Source organism: Ostrinia furnacalis, unplaced genomic scaffold (assembly GCF_004193835.3).
Source record: "Ostrinia furnacalis isolate ACB-3 unplaced genomic scaffold, ASM419383v2 OfSCF7604, whole genome shotgun sequence".
In the NCBI taxonomy this organism is placed as follows: domain Eukaryota; kingdom Metazoa; phylum Arthropoda; class Insecta; order Lepidoptera; family Crambidae; genus Ostrinia; species Ostrinia furnacalis.
Window position 1 is genome coordinate 89,024 of NW_021137843.1, and position 12,902 is coordinate 101,925.

A 12,902-nucleotide genomic window follows, 5' to 3' on the forward strand; every position below is an offset into this window, starting at 1 on the left:
CGATTCGAGACTATAATTGCTCGGAAAATCGTAGGTGAAAAACGATCTGGTAGCCTTGGAGTGCTCATTGCACAATATACTCGTAACACATTTATTACGAATTGCGTTTATAAAATAAAATGAAATTCTAGATTTTTGATATCAGACATTCATCAATATACCTACTTCCATTTAATACGGTCTGCTTCAGGCAGGTTTTGATAGGATGAAAATAGTACTAGGTATTGTATCTTGTCTGGTTTAATAACAATGTTTGCATGAACATTACAAAATGTGTTCACGAGAAAATTCTCGAGTATCTTTGTAACACAACACACTTCTATGCTCAGAACTTTTTACATTGAGCTTGTTGGTGTCGCACTACAGAGACTTAAATGCACAATCGTGGTTTTATCCCGCTCTCTTTTATTTGTGCGACACATCGGGAAAAAACGGCCACTTTAAATGTCAAAAGCTTAACGTATTACCTTAACCCCGTGTAGATTTCTTTTTTCAAGGTAACACAATTGTACTTGCAATCAATATAAAGCTGTGGTAACTGGTTTAAAAAAAAATACAGTCAAATGAATTGTTTTACATGAAGTCGTAAATATTGCCTTTTGCAACTTTTATTCGTTGTAGAGCACCACTGGAAATCTCTTAGGTACAGTACCTAACATAGAATTGTAAATATTGGCCCACCAGTTCTGTTAGGAACTATACGTTTGCAGTTATACTATAATAGTAAAACTGGATATATTCTCACTAACAGGTCGTCTTCTATAATTGAAGAATCACGATTCATCTTTATCTATAAAGATAAATTGAGTAAGTACATAATAGGGAATATACGAGACTCCTAACGCATTATACTTAAATGCGCAGTTCTATTTTTAGTAGGCTAGGGAGCTTTTGAATGAAGCTGCTAGTAGATCTACAAGTATTCAACAAATAAATATATCCGCGTGCTACCTACATAACAATTATTTCAGACAAACAAACATTATTCACATCATTATCACCATCATCTAAGCAGTAACACTTGTTTAGGTTCGCCCTAAGGAGGGCGGCACATCGCCAGGAGAGCTACCCTCGGAGATGACATCGAACACCCCACCGTGTACCTCGTCAGCGCAACCACGACCACTATGACAAGAGTGTCCGACTAAGAAGAAGGTTTTCGCCCATACTATGCGCTCTAAGGGGAATTTTTCGCTGCTGATCAAATCAAACCGCTTTCAAAGTGTACTGGAAAACGGGCTATTAATAAAGACTCTACCATATTCTAGAGCAGTGGTTCTTAACCAGTGGTCCGCTGGTGGTCCCTGAAGGTATTCTAAGTGGTCCACGAAGTGCACTTGCACGCCTTAATAGTCAAAACCACTTAACTGATTTTTGCAGTGAAACTGGTTTACTCTTGACCAATTATGATTATGAGGTGGTCCCTGACAAGACAGAAATTTGGTAAAATGGTCCTTCATGACTTAAAGGTTAAGAACCACTGTTCTAGAGTCTAGAGCTAGGCGTTGTGAATCACAGGCGGCTACATGTGGGTGACAGGCCAATTCAACAATTGAGGAAGTCCCAATAACAGTGAGCTTAGTTTCAAATGCAGCTAAAACTGATACTTGCATATCGAACTAAACAGTGCTTTATAAATCATACTGAGTTAACAAAGCAAAGGAACGTTTTAACTAGAAACTTAGAGGTTTATTTGTTTCATAATTTTGTCCAACTGAAAGGATATAGGTATGTTTACAGAATCTATGTTTCATCTATGAGGACGATAAAAAATGTAAACAAGTAGTAAATAACTGCAAAAGTTGGGAAAAACTCAACCAGGTTCTTATTTTATTTTCAGAATTATAAAATTGTAATTGCTGAATAAGTATTCGTGTAATTTATGTTCGAATGAAAAATCACACATTATCATGTTCATTTAAAGCTGACGATTTTACTGCACGCTGCCTTTAATTCGAGCATTATAGAATACCCATTCAGTATTTATTTTAACGAAGTCGCCATGCAAATGTAGAGTTTACATAATTCTACGTTAGCATACAATACGAACTTGAATGCTGGCTTGCAGTCCTTTTTTTACAATTGTGACTTAACTTTTTTTTTTGCTATGGTTACTATATCAATAAATTAAAGTAGGTATAGCCTGACCAGGAACATAAAAACCCTGGCATAGAGGCGCGTCAATTGCATTTGATAGTGCAACACTGAGTACAGTCGTACCTGTGTTAAATTAATAGGCTAACTTTATGTATCAGGATTTAGGATTACGGGCTAATTTGATATTTTCATAAATTAACGAAAAAATATTATTATAGGTAACCTGGTTTAAATAAATTAAATGAAACTATCAATCGAGCTAGTAGGATTCATTTTATTATTCATCAATAATCAAATTCAGAACTTGAATATTCAACTGCAATGTCTGCTCATGAACGCTTCAAACTCGGTACTTCATTCCCTATTCCATAAAATTCAACACTTAGAAAGTGACAAAAAAAAATTAAAATAGGTAGTTGTAACAAACCACAGCTAATTTTCATAGTGGACTGTACTATACAATAAACATGTCAGTCAATTTGACAACCTTTGTCGGAAACATTATTCAATGAAAATATTGTCCGAACCCTTAGTATTTCTCTTCGACAAATACTTTAACACATTGTGAACCACTTTTCTTTCACGACTATAAAAAGATTTTAGCAATTTAATTCACAAAATCAATTGCGCACTGTTGCGCACATTTAAAATAAAGTTTGTTTACACTTTGACAGCAATAGACTGACATGCAAGGTGACATGTCAATGAAGTTTTCAGTTACTGTTGCCATTAAAAGAAATTAGTACCATTAGTTTTCCGCAACATGGCGAGGGTTTTTATGTTCCTGGTCAGGCTATAACTGTCATATCCAGCAAAAAAGTAGAATTGTTAAGAACGGACTCTTTCAGATAATGATTGATATTTTTATCCTATATTATGCTTTTCTATTATTTTTGTGTCTGTTGCTGTTTTTGTCATCTATCCGCTATTGTAAGTGATCAAGATTCAGTTATTTAGCTCCATAAATCTTTAAGGAAAAACGCACGCAACTAGCTTTATAACTTGCCATAATTTCCGCGCGCATCAAATGTCAAACTACATACTTATTAACATTGCATATAGTGTAGCGCGCGTCTAACATTGCCCTTGCCACAATGTTGGCTAGCACTTATGTTCTACTCGTACTATCATTATGGTAAGCTTTTATCGACCAGCTTATCTACACAAATTAGGGATGACATTGACAGATTGGCAGGTACCACACACGCAGCGGCTAGTTGGCAACTTTGTAAACGCATTTCAATAATAATCTATTTAGCTTAAGGTAGATCTTTGTATTTTTTAAAAGACCCAGTATCTTTTCGTGGTAAGCTAAATTGTGCTTGTGTTATGACGAGTGGGTACACAAAATAGTCCAGGGAAGGCGGAGTTCGAACCCGCGTACCTTGTATCTCGATTCGTCCAGTTGGACTCCGACACCATTGATTTTAACCTAACGATACAGTTGAATCTATATTTAAGTACACACATACAAGTGAATGTTTTTTTAATTGAACCTGTCAAAAAACAAAACATAACCAAGTAACACATAAAATTACTTTTCAGGGTAAACCTTCTCTTTTTTTTACGTCAATAAGTCCCCTTCTTCAGGATAACCTTTTCCTTTATACGTCAGTTGCGTCTAAGGTCAGTAGTGTTGACAAAAGTGGCGTAAAAGACAGCGTAGGGTGTTGGTAGAGAGTTTGATGTAGTCCTTGAAAAATGCGATTTACTTATGTAAGTATGAAAAAGATCTGTTGGACAAGAATTGAAAATAAATGCAACAGAACTTCATAGCTGCCATAAAATGAAAAGAAAAAATGCATCAAATTGAAAAGCTTTAAAATGTTTTTTACTGTGGCTGCTACTTTTCAAAGTCTTTACTATAATCACACATAAAAGTTGTTCATATTGACGAGGACACTGGCCTCCGTAAATATAGCTGGCGTACATTAAAATTAATAGCTACTAGTTACGATCTACATACGCCCATTTCATTAGCCTAGTTCTAAGACCTAAATGACGTCATAAGTAGTAAGTTTTAGTAAGACACCCACAGTTGGGATGAGCTTTGTGTCGTGCAGTGAGACGAAATCATAAGCGTATTTTAAAATCTTAAATATATAAAAGGAGAAACTGACTGACTGACTGACAGATCAACGCACAGCCTAAACGGCTAAACGTAGGCACTTGAAATTTGGAAGGGACGTAGCTTAGGTACCGTAGAGGTGCACTAAGAAAGGGATTCCCGAAATTCCCACGGGAACGTGAATTAGCGGGAAAAACGGGATTCACGCGTACGAAGTCGCGGGCGGCCGCTAGTAATTAATAAACATTTTGTTAGTGATTGTACGGTTTTAATCGCAAACAGCAACCATTTCATACGCAAAGTTAGTAGATAAGATATCCATGGTCATCTGAAAACTCCATCATTCTGATAAAAACACTTACATCGGACATAAAATAAACATGGCATACATTATCCAGAGTTTCATATGTAGTTTAGTAGGTACACAGTACACACTTATGTATTTTATTGAAAATTCTCTCACGTTGCTTCATAAAGCTGTTGTTTGTTACAACGTGTTACATAAGCGTTACTTCACATGACACTTAGCCTTAATTAACCAAACGAAACAAATACAAAAGGAGCTATTTTTGACACCGTGTGTACTTACAAAGACACACCGGCTATCAATTATGCATGGTGAAAAGTTAATTAACTAATATCAAAATGCTTCTGTAATAATTATGCAAATAATTCACATTTGTTAATGAATACGTAATAGATGCTTACTGCAATCGAATGGAATGTGCTTTTTAAACGAAATTTTAAATGAAACCCTGCTGAAACCGAAAACTGGACGTTCATGAAAATGGACAGTTCAGGACAGACAATTTTTCAAAGTTAATTGTTCGAATTCATTACATTATTGCACGTGTTTCTAGAGTTCTAGGACAATTTATATCAGTTTTAGATTCTCAACAGTTTTCAGTAACTTGATTTAATTATAAAACAGTGTCATACAAAGTGATGGTTTGATAAGCATATTGAAAGCTCACTAGCGTACTTTACTAGACTATGGCATCACTTAAAGTCTTACTTGGTCTTACAACAGATTGGCTACGGTCCACATGATGTTACATGAAGTGTGAAAATGTTATTGCATTTTCAGATATTATGTAAGTTAATTTTGACAAAATAAAATAGCCAGTTCACTTTGCAAATACTTAAATATAATGCGTGATGGAAGAAAGTGGAATCGTGACATCTGTCGGCGCTCTCGTTGGATTACGGAGAAACGCGGCTTTCTATACAACCAAATTATTGTATCAGACCAGTAATGCGGTTATTACGTATTTCAATTGCATTTGCCATTTTGCGTAGCGAAGATGTTCAATGAAAGTCTCGTTTTATGAGAGTCATTTCGAATAATGCACGAGATTGCTAAATTCAGCGTAAACGAATTTTTATAGCTCCAAATGCAGACGTCCTTTAGATTTGAGTAATGAACGTTCATTGTGGCGAGTTGGTATCTATTAGTGCCGGGCTAGATAGGAGACAGATAGCAAATTAGAAAGGATGGCGCCCTATTAAGTAACTATCAATATCAATACATGCAAATAATGACAGCGAGCGGCCTGTCGCATAATGAGTCGAAAGTAACTAGTCGCGAAATAGACTCAAATGCATACTTTGCCTGATCAACTGCCAGCCATGTCGAAAAGTATAAAACAACATACTTGACTTCTTATTATCATGATTCATAGCATTGGATAGATCTATGAAAGTGTTTTAGACGTTTTGGTGCATCGACATTTTTAAATATTTTAAATGAAATAAACTTTTTGACTTTTATTGCTTTTAACCTAGGCATTTATTGAAACATGTTTTAGACACTCTCAGTATATTCTGACACTGAAATGAGACATGGCCATGAGATGCAGGTATAAAACACGAGACAAACATTACAAAACAGTTTTTGTTGAAAGTTATTTTCGGTAGCAATAGCACGTGTGTTACGCAACAAAGAAGCCAGGATGTGATAAATTTAGAGAAAATGTCTCAACACAAATCCAGGATGTGAATATGAAACTCTGAACTTTCGTACAATGCAAGCGGAATTCAGTAAATTGTGTTCACGAATAACTTTAACCTACATCTGACTGACGTACAAATTATTCTAAACATATAAAACTAGGATAATAATAATAAATACACTTTATTGCACACCAAAGATAAGAACAGAAAGAAAAGGAACACACAAGGTACAACTAGGCGGTCTTATCGCTATGAAGCGATCTCTTCCAGACAACCTATGGTGAGGACAGTTACTTAAAAAAATATGAAGGGGAAGGATAATTCGTTATTAGTTGAAAAATCAATTTAAACATAGCTTTTACTGAAAACATCAGTTAAGGTTACCTTTTTTAGGTTTGTTAGCGATGACCTGAAAACCCCACACAACTGCTAAGCCACTTAGTAATTCTGTATGGTTTGGTTATGTAACAAAATTGTGAATTACGCCGTAACGTTGCCTATAGGTAAAATGGCCGAAATCCGAGCTGAATGTAATGATGAGCCCGAGGTGAGTATGAACCCGGTAATGAATCTCGTTAACGACAGCCAGCCGATGCCAATTAAAACACTCGTACGACTGAAAAATTACAGGAAACTTTCAGTGGGATATTTACGAGCTTTTTTGAAAATCTAAGCTGTAGGCCCTAGGGATATAAAAAGGCTGATTGGCAACGCCGAAAGCTTCAGCGGAATATAAAACACTTTTTGATTAGTCTACAATTATACAGAATCAATTTCGAATCTACGATCATCCAATGCCTTTTGGGAATAAAAGTGTGATTGCGAACAAAGCTAAACAAAGCTCATACAAACGCAGATAAGCATTTACCATCTTTTAAAAAACTCAGTTTTTAAGATGGTTAAGAACTGTTATGACCTTAACGCAGATTGATTTCGGCAAAAGAAAAATAGCGTAAACATAAACAAAACTTTTTGTATTGGTTTTTTCATATTATTCAGCCCATTATTTATTCTGTCACACATCACACCGTATACCCTTGTCTGTACATTTTAGAGCGTGATTAGGTCAAGCTTGACGTTGGTATACGAAGAAAATATAATGTAGGTTGTATAAGCTCTAATATAAAGCATCTCGACTCGACTGAATCTAAAGGGTGCAATGCCTCGCTCTATCCACGACGAAGTTTCGCGGGTAATTCGTGTGAAAGTTTTATAAGTGACCCAACAATCCAACTCTTGGGAATTAGTAACCTATCTTCTATGGCATTGTATGTACAATGTACATATACATATCATTGACTAACTAATGTGACGAAGGGCAACGTATTGACGCGACGATGTCAACAACAATGAGATCCAAGTCGTGCAAAAATGTTAGAGATGGCATAAATAACGAGTCTCCCACCAATCTAAAGAGGCTAAGAAGAAGATCATCAGACTATTGTAAGCATAAATATGTATTAAATATCTTTATTTAGACGTCATTTACTACGCAGACACCAAGACAATAGAAAGTTAATTGGCATCTCGCGGCCGTTGAAGCGTTGAATCTAAAAATCATATATTATGTGTAAAATATGCGTATCTACCGAGTATGTGCAAGTCTTGATAACTAGCGTCTTGTGGAAATGAGGTAAAAGGAAACACGAGTGTAGTCACTTGACGCTTCAGCCATTTTCCCATCACGTAGCTACCGCAACATGGAAATGATTTCACGACAACGACACACGGCTATCATGGGACTTGGGAGCTTCTATATTTTTTTATAATGTCCTTCTAAAAAGTGGGGAATAAGTTAGGCAACCCGAAAGCATCCGAAAACTAACTTATACTGAAATTAATTGACGCCTCTGTTCTATCATTAAAACAGGCTTTTAAAACTCCTAGTAACAAATTAGCTACGGACATTTAAAGTAAGCAACATTAACAAATTGAGGTAAACCGTTAAATGTAATTTGCATTAACAATTAAACTTGAATGCATAATCCAGGGAAAAGCTAATTTCCTCTCTGTATTTTCCCATTAGGGAAATTTTTATTTTATGGTGGCCTACTTTAAAGTAGGTCTCAGTTTCCCGAATGCATCCCACGTCTTTGAGGCGAAGGTCTTAACTTTATAGGCCAAAACAATTAAATGGCACAAAAATTCAATAAAAACTTTTTAAGCGCATTATAAGAAAATGCTCATATTTTTGTGGAGTAACGCAACATCCTATTTCAACTGCAAAAGGTAAAAGCTAAACACGGTCAACCTGTCAACTTATTTTATGCCCATTGAAGCAGAAGCCGGAGGACAACTGGTATTGATAAATAGGTACTTTCCATCGAAGCGCGGGAGCTATAACAAGAAAATAATGGTTTCCTTTATCCCTTTCAAGCGGGCGTGCATGGTGTGGAAGTGTAAATAAGTTTGATACAGAATGATGTGACAGGAGCTGTTAGAAGTGCGTTAAAAGTCCCAGATTGGCTCCGCCGGACGTCGCAGATCACAGATTATATGCATATTAGCGCGAATGTGAACAATTTTCTTTGCCATTCCGTCCGCGGATGTGACTGTCTGGCTCCACCGGCTCGTAGACGCTTAATCGAAATACATTATACATACTTCGTAACCTAAAAAGAAAGCCTGTTTACCCAATAACTGCAATTGATGCCAATCGAGTATTAAAAAGGAGACCATAATATTTTTGATCTATTTTAATTTTGAATACCATCACTCGTAATAATGAGCTCTTACAAAAATTAAAACGCATTAATGTAAGCGTGGCTTATCTAGGTCACGCGGGGCATACTCGTACCTAATAACACTGAATGAATGAATTTGGACCTACTTTCGTGGCGAAATTAATTAAACAAATAGAAAAATGAAACTTGTAAATTAATTAAACTTTATAATCCGATTGGATAAGAGTAATTTATTTACAACGTACCATGATAGAGACTCATGGTCGTCTGTATCCGTGACTTACTTCATTAATTTATTTTATTTATGAAAAAAGTTGGGATTTAAAAAACTGTATTTCTATTCCTTTAGGGATAAAATTGACTTTAAATGTTACCGCTCACGGCAATATTAGGACAGCTGATCTCGTCCCAGTAGCAAGGGACCGATTAGCCATAAATTTCCCTTTCATGCCAGGATCATGATCCCATAATGATGATTCCACCTTGAGGCTGGCGGCGACCGCGCGAGCGAACGGCGGCTAACGCGCATTCGAATCCAGACCGTTGCGCGGAACGCACGCGCCCGTGCTTGCCGCGAACTTACCTCGATACATCGTGAACAAGTGTTTACCCATCCCCAAAACATTTTTAGTTCACCACTTCATTTCATTTCAATCACCTGACAGTTCTGTTTTGTGTTGTTTATTTTTGTTCTGTGACCACATTGGAGGTGATCCGTTTATTTTCAATACTGCCGACTGTTTACGGTGAGTACGCGTTGAATTATAATTTATTTACCTGTAGAAGCAGCTGATTTATGCGGAGATGAGATCCGCTGCATTTTACCGATCGAAGGTCACTGCGTTTGGTCACAATCTGTTTCTATGTTGTTGGTCGGGGCCTTATCGCCGCTTTATTATTTAGAATAATTGGCCGCGTTTAAATTATTGCTGGAAAATACCTATCTAAATACATTAAATTAGGTACACTCTAATTAATTAGCAATAGGGCAGGTAACTAATGTAATTTTTAGCTGTTGGTCAAAGTACACGCAATATTAATTTAATTCATTAAAAAACTTAAGTGTTAATTAAATTAAGAAAACCACATCGTAGTAATTACTTAAATAATGGAAACCACACAGGAACAATTTTAAAAACATTTAAATAATCCTAAAATAATTAAATACCTACCCATTGTTCCAACAAGATTCCAAGTAAGAATCTAGAAGGAAAGATCTAATATTCAAATTAGAAAATCCTGTTCTAGATGCATTTTGTCGTTACTAAATTAAAATCGTTAATAAATACACCTTAGACTTGATTACCTACTTACATCTTACATGCTATAAACTAGGTAATGCCAATGATAATTTAATCTTCTGCATACGCTCTAGAATGCGCTATAAAAATAAGTATGGACAGTAATTAAATTATACACTCCTAATTAAAAAGCAAATTCTAAATCAAGGTGTGATGAAAACGAGATCACAAATCATAAATCGCAGTGAAAATTTTCGTCGCCGAAACTTCGTGCGTTGAAGTCTTTTACGAGTAGCTGATAAAACAGAATCTCACTTTTTATACTAGCATCTTTACACGTAGTTTTATTCTAATAACAATACTTTACATCCTTCTTTATCATATGTCAACAAAGAGAGAATGCAGAATTCGCGCTTACAAACACAGGATATCAAAGTGCCGCGATCACGCAGCTGAGTTAATCGAAATTAAACTTAATTTCCATCGCTATAAGGTCCACGTGCACATTATCTGCATTAAATTAATTGCATTTATTGCCGTATTATTTTTCTAATGATAACGTTGCTTCTGTAAACATCAACGTCCGCTGGATTACCCGAGCAAACATCGGTTGACCAGTTACTTAGTGCCTTCTCCCAGTTACATACGATCCTTGGCATTTCGTTCGCATGCCGCAAACGTTCGCATAACTGTAATTGTGCGTTTACTTTATGACATACAACAAAGGAATATTACTGAGCCGATTACCTATACCTACTTCGAATTTCCTAATGAATAGATGTAGATCCAACACTTTTCTCAGATAGTTCTTCTTACGAATCCATATTTCTTCCACTCGGGAATTAAATAGATATCCATCTAATCGTAATGCGTTACGCGAATCGTTTGTATAAATAAAAGTAGGCAAAAAAGTCGAAAGTTTAAGATGAAATCTGTGAAACCAATTAGATACCATCATCATATTAGCCAATTAAAATCTAAAAACAGGTTCCTGAAGCTATATTTTACTTTCATTAACAATACGCCATAGTTTTTGGTATTGTCTGGAAGCTCTGGGCTTCATGTGCTTGGTGGACCGTAAGACAATTACTGAACGGTTCAGGCAGTTAACTATAAGTTCAACTAAAGAACATCCTATATAGTTTGCAAACAATGCAGTTCACAGATCCATTCATCTTCTGCTGACACACGCATTTTATGTGGCTATAAATAAGACACTTTAATTTTGCAATGCTAATGCAATAAGTAAGTTTATCGCAAACAATTCTAATCTAATCAACAAGCAATCACCGTACTGTACGTAGCTTTTTTGACCATGACCATGTTATTTAATATATCAGTATCAGTTACACTTCTTTCTTAAATCTTACAAGCTTAAAAACAACGTAAGTTACGAGAGTAAATTGGTCTTATGCAGTATTCTTGGTATAATAACTAAGTATACCATAGCACTTTTCTCTGTTATTGACAATGAATTCCAAACATCTTTCAATATTTTAGGGACTTAATCTTTCGAGAAATCTCATAACGTATTGTTTACTATCTCTCTATATTCATTATTGTGCAACCATAAATTATATTGCAACCATTCAACAAACACAGTTTTGATCAGATCTTGTCGCTATTGTAAACGCCCATGACGTCATCAATAGGCGCCACCGGACAGTACTTTTGTTACCGTTACCGCTACAAATTGGGTACAAGTGAACATGGTTACCTTAGTATTCCTACTAACTAGTGTTTGGCACGGTTCGCCACACAATAGTGCGCGTAATGTAAACCGGCCGCATTACCGCGTGTTGGGTTACAGAAACGGGGTGGATAGAATACAATCATCACGATAGCCTGTTGGCTGTTGTCATTTGATGCGAACATTCCACAGGTAGTTATTCCCAAGTTTGAGGATTGACTGCAGCAGCTGCGTACAATGATTGCATGTATTGTGACTCTTATACGCATACAGGCATTTACAACATATTCGAATTAAAGAATGGTGTTGGCATCTTTCTACAACACAACTTAGGCTGCTATCCCCCGGGACTACTTAACCTTTACTGGTTGGGTTTCATTGGAGGCGTAACTGCAGATCCTGGATACACAGGATAACTATTAAGGAAGCAATAAACTTATTGAGTATTGAGTTGCAGTGGTGGGAAAGAGGGATGAGATTAGTCTCGAACACAACTTTGACTCCTCAAAATCACAAACTTCCATGGAAATGCTAATGGAAAGCCGGGTTTATTATCTGTATATTGTTTTCAATATTCTGATTGAAGCTAAACCTTAAATTACAGAGATGTACCTAATTAAAACTCTACTTACCTTATTTTATTATCTGTGTAATTTCAAAATCATGAAGCGCCACTTCATAACCTTATATTTCTTTGTTTTTGTATAATTGTGATAGGAAATCGCTGATTACTGCGTTTCTTTACTTAATTACTCCAGGTCAAGTTTTTGTTTATCGTAATTTAGATACAAGTTGTTGTGTAATTAAACTTTGGTAACGAGCTAAAATATTTTATTTTTCTAATTGATTTCTAATTTCCTAAACTTAAACAGAGAGCGGGAGTGGGATGATGATGGATTTACAAATTACAATGGGTTGGAAATAAAATGGAAAATTAAATTTAAAAAATAAGTTAAACGTAATCTACTTTACATATTAAAGAAAGAACCAATAATAAAGAAAGATGTTTCTTCAAGCGTATGTCGCACGGTTACCTACTGCTTCACGCCTGTTTCACACCTGTTAGCTGAAAAAGCGCTACAGGCCAAGCAGTCTTATGTGTATAAACACATGTTATATTATGTTTTCATTTCTTGTGGTTCACAATAATTACTTATTTATGTATTTTC

General features: G+C 35.8%; 1 protein-coding gene across 1 annotated transcript in view; it reads left to right on the top strand.

Annotated features, from left to right (window-relative positions):
- Positions 1–9,344: 9,344 nt before the first annotated feature.
- Positions 9,345–12,902, top strand: part of LOC114365603 (uncharacterized) — a 44,089-nt gene continuing 40,531 nt past the window's right edge. Inside the window, exon 1 of the mRNA XM_028322219.1 lies at positions 9,345–9,548. The gene's annotated coding sequence lies outside the window, so the exon portion shown is untranslated. The remainder of the gene's footprint in view (positions 9,549–12,902) is intronic.